General features: G+C 38.4%; 1 non-coding gene across 1 annotated transcript; it reads right to left on the reverse strand.

Annotated features, from left to right (window-relative positions):
- Window positions 1–1,463: 1,463 nt before the first annotated feature.
- Window positions 1,464–1,570, reverse strand: LOC127484963 (U6 spliceosomal RNA). The gene has a single exon (XR_007912168.1). It is a non-coding gene; the product is annotated as a U6 spliceosomal RNA (small nuclear RNA).
- Window positions 1,571–6,185: the final 4,615 nt, after the last annotated feature.

A 6,185-nucleotide genomic window follows, 5' to 3' on the forward strand; every position in this document is an offset into this window, starting at 1 on the left:
AAGGACTTGGGCCATCTTCTACTGCTTTCCCAGGCCATAGCAGAGAGCTGGATTGGAAGTGGAGCAACCAGATCTCGAACCAGTGCCCACATGGGATGCTGGCACTGCAGGCCGCAGCTCTAATCTGCTATACCACACGCCGGCCCCTCCATGGTTTCTTTACAGTGATGTTATTGTTTGTATTTTTTTGAAATTGCTTTTTTAATCAAAAATACTTTTAGATAATTTTATGAAAAGTATATATAAATCTACTTTGTAATCTAGTTTGGAATCCCATGATTCCAAAGTATTTAATTAGCATATATTTTTAACAATAGTGTTACCAATGCCTCATTATACCAGAATTTCTCTTCAATGTACACAAAGAAGTGGGTTAAAAGATTTCAACAATTTAAATTCTAACAGACACTGCCAAATAGCCCTTGGAGAAAACTAGCATACTTTAAGTGATTTTATCTTATGTTAACAATCTATTAGATCATTTTTGTTATTATTTGACCTACCAATTTTTGAATGTCTTTCTTCATGATAGTGGATTTTTTCAATTTATTCTATTATATTTTGCTGTAAAAGTTTCAGCACTGTGTTATTAGGTATCTCACTGTTTAAGACTGACTAACTTCCTTGTGAACTATACCTTTTATTTTTACAAAATTGTTATAACTACTTTTGTCAATTGCCCTCCCACTGCAAACATCCTTATTTCCTTACTTATTTAACAGTTATTTCCTTACTTAGTTAACAGTTGAGATGACCAAATTTTTCATTTTTGTAATGAACAACATGCTCTATTGTGATCTAATTTTGAGTTTTCTTTTTATTATCTTCTTAGTATTTCATTGTTATTCTATCACTATTTGCATAAGTTACATCAGGCCAGTTTCCTTTGTACTACTTTTAATCTAATAATACAGAATTTATTCGTCTTATTTCTATTTCTACAATACTTACAATTATACATTTTTTAAAATCTTTTCTACCGATGTCTCAAATTAATCTATTTCTAAATCCTGCCTTCAGAATGGGAGAGGGAGGATGAAGAAAGGTTGGAGCTTGGGTGGGAGGGAAGAAAGGGTGGGGAAGTATCACTATGTTCCTAAATCTGTATATATGAAATACATGAAGCTGTATAATTTAAATAAAATTTAAAAAATAAAGAAATAAAATAAATAAATAAATCCTACCTTCAAATTAGACAGGCGGGTGGGTATGGTTTTTACATCCCACCCCTCCTACTCTTAACCACTCTTCATTTCATCTGTTAAATCTCCAGGAAATTTAGCTAAAAATTGTTATTATTATTTTTATATTACTTTTATTTATTTACTTATTTGAGAGACGGACAGACACTCCTCAATTGCCAACAATGGCAGGGCTGGTTTGGGGATTGGAGCCAGAAGCCAAGAGCCCAATACAAGTCTCCCACATGGGTGGCAGGAACCTGATTACTTTTTTTTTTTTTTTTTAATATGGAACGCTTCACGAATTTGCGTGTCATCCTTGCGCAGGGGCCATGCTAATCTTCTCTGTATCGTTCCAATTTTAGTATATGTGCTGCCGAAGTGAGCACAAGGAACCCGATTACTTAAGCCATCACCACTGCCTCCCAGTATCTGAATCAGCAGAAATCTGGAATCAGGAGCCAAAGCCAGGTATTGAACTCACACACTCCAATTTGGGATGCTGGCATCTTAACTGCTAGGCTAAACACTTCCTCCCCAAATTATCATTTAAATAAACAATTATTTAGAATACTAAGTGGGGCGGAGCCAAGATGGCGGAATAGTGAGGGCGCGCACCGATAGTCCGGGAAAATTTAGTTTAATAAAAGGGGAGTTACGGTAGCCGCAGAAAAAAGAACCAGGAAAAAATTGCACGGGAATCGTGAATCGGAGGACCTACTGGGAGAACAAGGTCGCCCACCGCGCAAAGCCAAGTCGCGGGACCCAGCCGCAGAAGCCCCAGTGCTCCAAGGGGAGTGCATGCCACACAGACAACAGCGGGGAGACTTGGGACGCTCCACACATCGGCGCTGGAAGGGGAGGTGAGCTCAATAACCCGAGACATTGGTGGGGAAACGGGGGTCAGAATCTAGAGGGGGGCCGGAAAGTGCAGCAAACTCACTACCGGAAAGAAGGAAAAAAAAAAGCTTCGGGGTTTCTCTTCCCCCTAACATTGCAAAGGTTACAAGGCTGGAAGGCTAGAATTCCCAAGAGACAAAGAGCAGGCCTGCGCTCTGGATTTACATATCAATGGGGGAGAGCTAAGGAACTGAGTCACTACAATTCAGTAGCCTAGGCAACCCAGTGGGAGTCCAGAGGAGCCAAAGACTGGAAGCTAAATACCATCAATTCTGCACAGCCTTGCCCTGCGGTGTTACTTACCCCCTGAATAAATAAAATAAATAAATAAATAAAAAGAGAGAGATTTACCACGCATAACCTGAGGGTGTCACCTTTGCACACCCTTAACCTGGAAGAACCAGGCAGAGCTCTCAGGCCGCACCCATCTCAAGCCTCCAAGGCTCCTCCAACAGCAGGCAGTCCACTTAACACGGACACAGTATAAATAAAAAAAAAAAAAAAAAAAAAAAAAGAAAAGAAAAAAAAAAAAACGCACAGTGACGCAAGAAGAATTAACTATGCCGAGTAACAAACACAGAAATAGAGGGAGCAAGATCAACGATGACTCTATGATGCCTCCAAATAAGCAAAACACCCCAAGCCAAGAGTATGAAGATGATGAGATAGAAGAAATGCAAGATACGGATTTCAAAAAATTTATGATAAGAACATTTAGAAGTTTTCAAAAGCAAATCCTTGAACTACAGAAATCCTTAATGGACAAGATTGAAAATCTCTCTCGTGAAAACGAAATTTTAAGGAAGAGTCAAAATGAAACTCAGAAACTAGTAGAACAGGAAAGTGTTATAGTGAAGAGAAATCAAAATGAAATGAAGAGCTCAATAGATCAAATGACAAACACATTAGAAAGCCTTAAAAACAGAATGGGTGAAGCAGAAGAGAGAATATCGGACTTAGAAGATAGAGCACAGGAAAACATACAGTCAAACCAAAGAAAAGAAGAGGAAATTAGAAACCTAAAAAATATTGTTGGGAATCTACAGGATACTATCAAAAAAACCAACATTCGAGTTCTAGGAGTTCCTGAAGGCATGGAGAGAGAGAAAGGATTGGAAGGCCTTTTTAGTGAGATACTAGCAGAGAACTTTCCAGGTTTGGAGAAGGACAGAGATATCCTAGTACAGGAAGCTCATAGAACCCCCAATAAACATGACCAAAAGAGATCCTCACCACGACACGTGGTAATTAAACTTACCACAGTGAAACATAAAGAAAAGATCCTAAAATGTGCAAGAGAGAAACGTCAGATTACTCTCAGAGGATCTCCAATCAGACTCACAGCTGACTTCTCATCAGAAACCCTACAAGCTAGGAGGGAATGGCGAGACATAGCACAGGTGCTAAGAGAGAAAAATTGCCAGCCCAGAATATTATATCCTGCCAAGCTCTCATTTGTGAATGAAGGTGAAATAAAGACCTTTCATAGCAAACAGAAATTGAAAGACTTTGTGGCCACTCGTCCGGCCCTGCAAAAGATACTTAAAGATGTGCTACACTCAGAAACACAGAAACACGGCCATCAATATGAAAGAAGGGAAGGGAAGAACACCTACCAGTAAAAGAGCATGGGAAGCTCAAAGCATATACTAGAAAATATTTCCGGGAAAATGGCAGGGCAAAGTCACTACGTATCAATAGTCACATTGAACATTAATGGTCTGAATTCTTCAGTTAAAAGACACCGTTTAGCTGACTGGCTCACAGAACACAACCCAACTATTTGTTGCCTACAAGAAACACATCTCTCTAACAAAGAGGCATGCAGACTGAAAGTGAAAGGTTGGAAAAAGATATTCCATGCCAACAGAAACCAAAAAAAAGCAGGTGTAGCCATATTAATATCAGACAAAATAAACTTTAATACAAAAACTGTTAAGAGAGACAAAGAGGGACACTATATAATGATTAAGGGTTCAATTCAACAGGAAGATGTAACTATTATAAATGTATATGCACCTAATTACAGGGCACCGGTCTATTTAAAAGATATGTTAAGGGACTTAAAGGGAGATTTAGATTCCAATACAATAGTACTGGGGGACTTCAATACTCCACTCTCAGAAATAGACAGATCATCCGGACAGAAGATCAACAAGGAAACAGCAGATTTAAATGACACTATAGCCCAAATGGATCTAACAGATATATACAGAACTTTCAACCCTACATCTACAGACTTCACATTCTTCTCAGCAGCGCATGGAACCTTCTCTAGGATTGACCACATACTAGGCCATAAAGCAAGTCTCAGCAAATTTAAAAGAATTAGAATCATACCATGCAGCTTCTCAGACCACAGCGGGATGAAGCTGGAAATTAGCAACTCAGGAAACCCCAGAAAGTATGCAAACACATGGAGACTGAACAACATGCTCCTGAATGAACACTGGGTCATTCAAGAAATCAAAAGAGAAATCAAAAACTTTCTGGAAGTAAATGAAGACAACAACACAACATATCAAAACTTATGGGATACAGCAAAAGCAGTATTGAGAGGCAAATTTATAGCAATAGGTGCCTATACCAAGAAATTGGAAAGGTACCAAATAAATGAGCTTTCAGCGCACCTCAAGGACCTAGAAAAACTGCAGCAAACCAAACCCAAATCTAGTAGGAGAAGAGAAATAATTAAAACCAGAGAAGAAATTAATAGGATTGAATCCAAAAAAACATTACAAAAAATCAGCCAAGCGAGAAGCTGGTTTTTTGAAAAAATAAACAAAATTGACACCCCATTGGCCCAACTAACTAAAAAAAGAAGAGAAAAGACCCAAATCAATAAAATCAGAGATGAAAAAGGAAACGTAACAACAGACACCACAGAAATAAAAAGAATCATCAGAAATTACTACAAGGACCTGTACGCCAGCAAACAGGAAAACCTATCAGAAATGGATAGATTCCTGGACACATGCAACCTACCTAAATTGAACCATGAAGACATCGAAAACCTAAATAGACCCATAACTGAAACAGAAATTGAAACAGTAATAAAGGCCCTCCCAACAAAGAAAAGCCCAGGACCAGATGGATTCACCGCTGAATTCTACCAGACATTTAAAGAAGAACTAATCCCATTTCTTCTCAAACTATTCAGAACAATCGAAAAAGAGGGAATCCTCCCAAATTCTTTCTATGAAGCCAGCATCACCTTAATCCCTAAGCCAGAGAAAGATGCAGCACTGAAAGAAAATTACAGACCAATATCCCTGATGAACATAGACGCAAAAATCCTCAATAAAATTCTGGCCAATAGAATACAACAACACATCAGGAAAATCATCCACCCAGACCAAGTGGGATTCATCCCTGGTATGCAGGGATGGTTCAACATTCGCAAATCAATCAATGTGATTCACCACATTAACAGACTGCAGAAGAAAAACCATATGATTATCTCAATTGATGCAGAGAAAGCATTTGATAAAATTCAACACCCTTTCATGATGAAAACTCTAAGCAAATTGGGTATAGAAGGAACATTCCTCAATATAATCAAAGCAATTTATAAAAAACCCACAGCCAGCATCCTATTGAATGGGGAAAAGTTGGAAGCATTTCCACTGAAATCTGGCACCAGGCAGGGATGCCCACTCTCACCACTGCTATTTAACATAGTTCTGGAAGTTTTAGCCAGAGCCATCAGACAAGAAAAAGAAATCAAAGGAATACAAATCAAGAAGGAAGAAGTCAAACTATCCCTCTTTGCAGACGATATGATTCTGTACTTAGAGGATCCAAAGAACTCTACTAAGAGACTATTGGAACTCATAGAGGAGTTTGGCAAAGTGGCAGGATATAAAATCAATGCACAAAAATCAACAGCCTTTGTATACACAAGCAATGCCATGACTGAGAAAGAGCTGCTAAGGTCAATCCCATTCACAATAGCTACAAAAACAATCAAATACCTTGGAATAAACTTAACCAAGGACGTTAAAGATCTCTACGATGAAAATTACAAAACCTTAAAGAAAGAAATAGAAGAGGATACCAAAAAATGGAAAAATCTTCCATGCTCATGGATTGGAAGAATCAACA

The sequence above is a fragment of the Oryctolagus cuniculus genome, chromosome 1 (assembly GCF_964237555.1).
Source record: "Oryctolagus cuniculus chromosome 1, mOryCun1.1, whole genome shotgun sequence".
Taxonomy (NCBI): Eukaryota; Metazoa; Chordata; class Mammalia; order Lagomorpha; family Leporidae; genus Oryctolagus; species Oryctolagus cuniculus.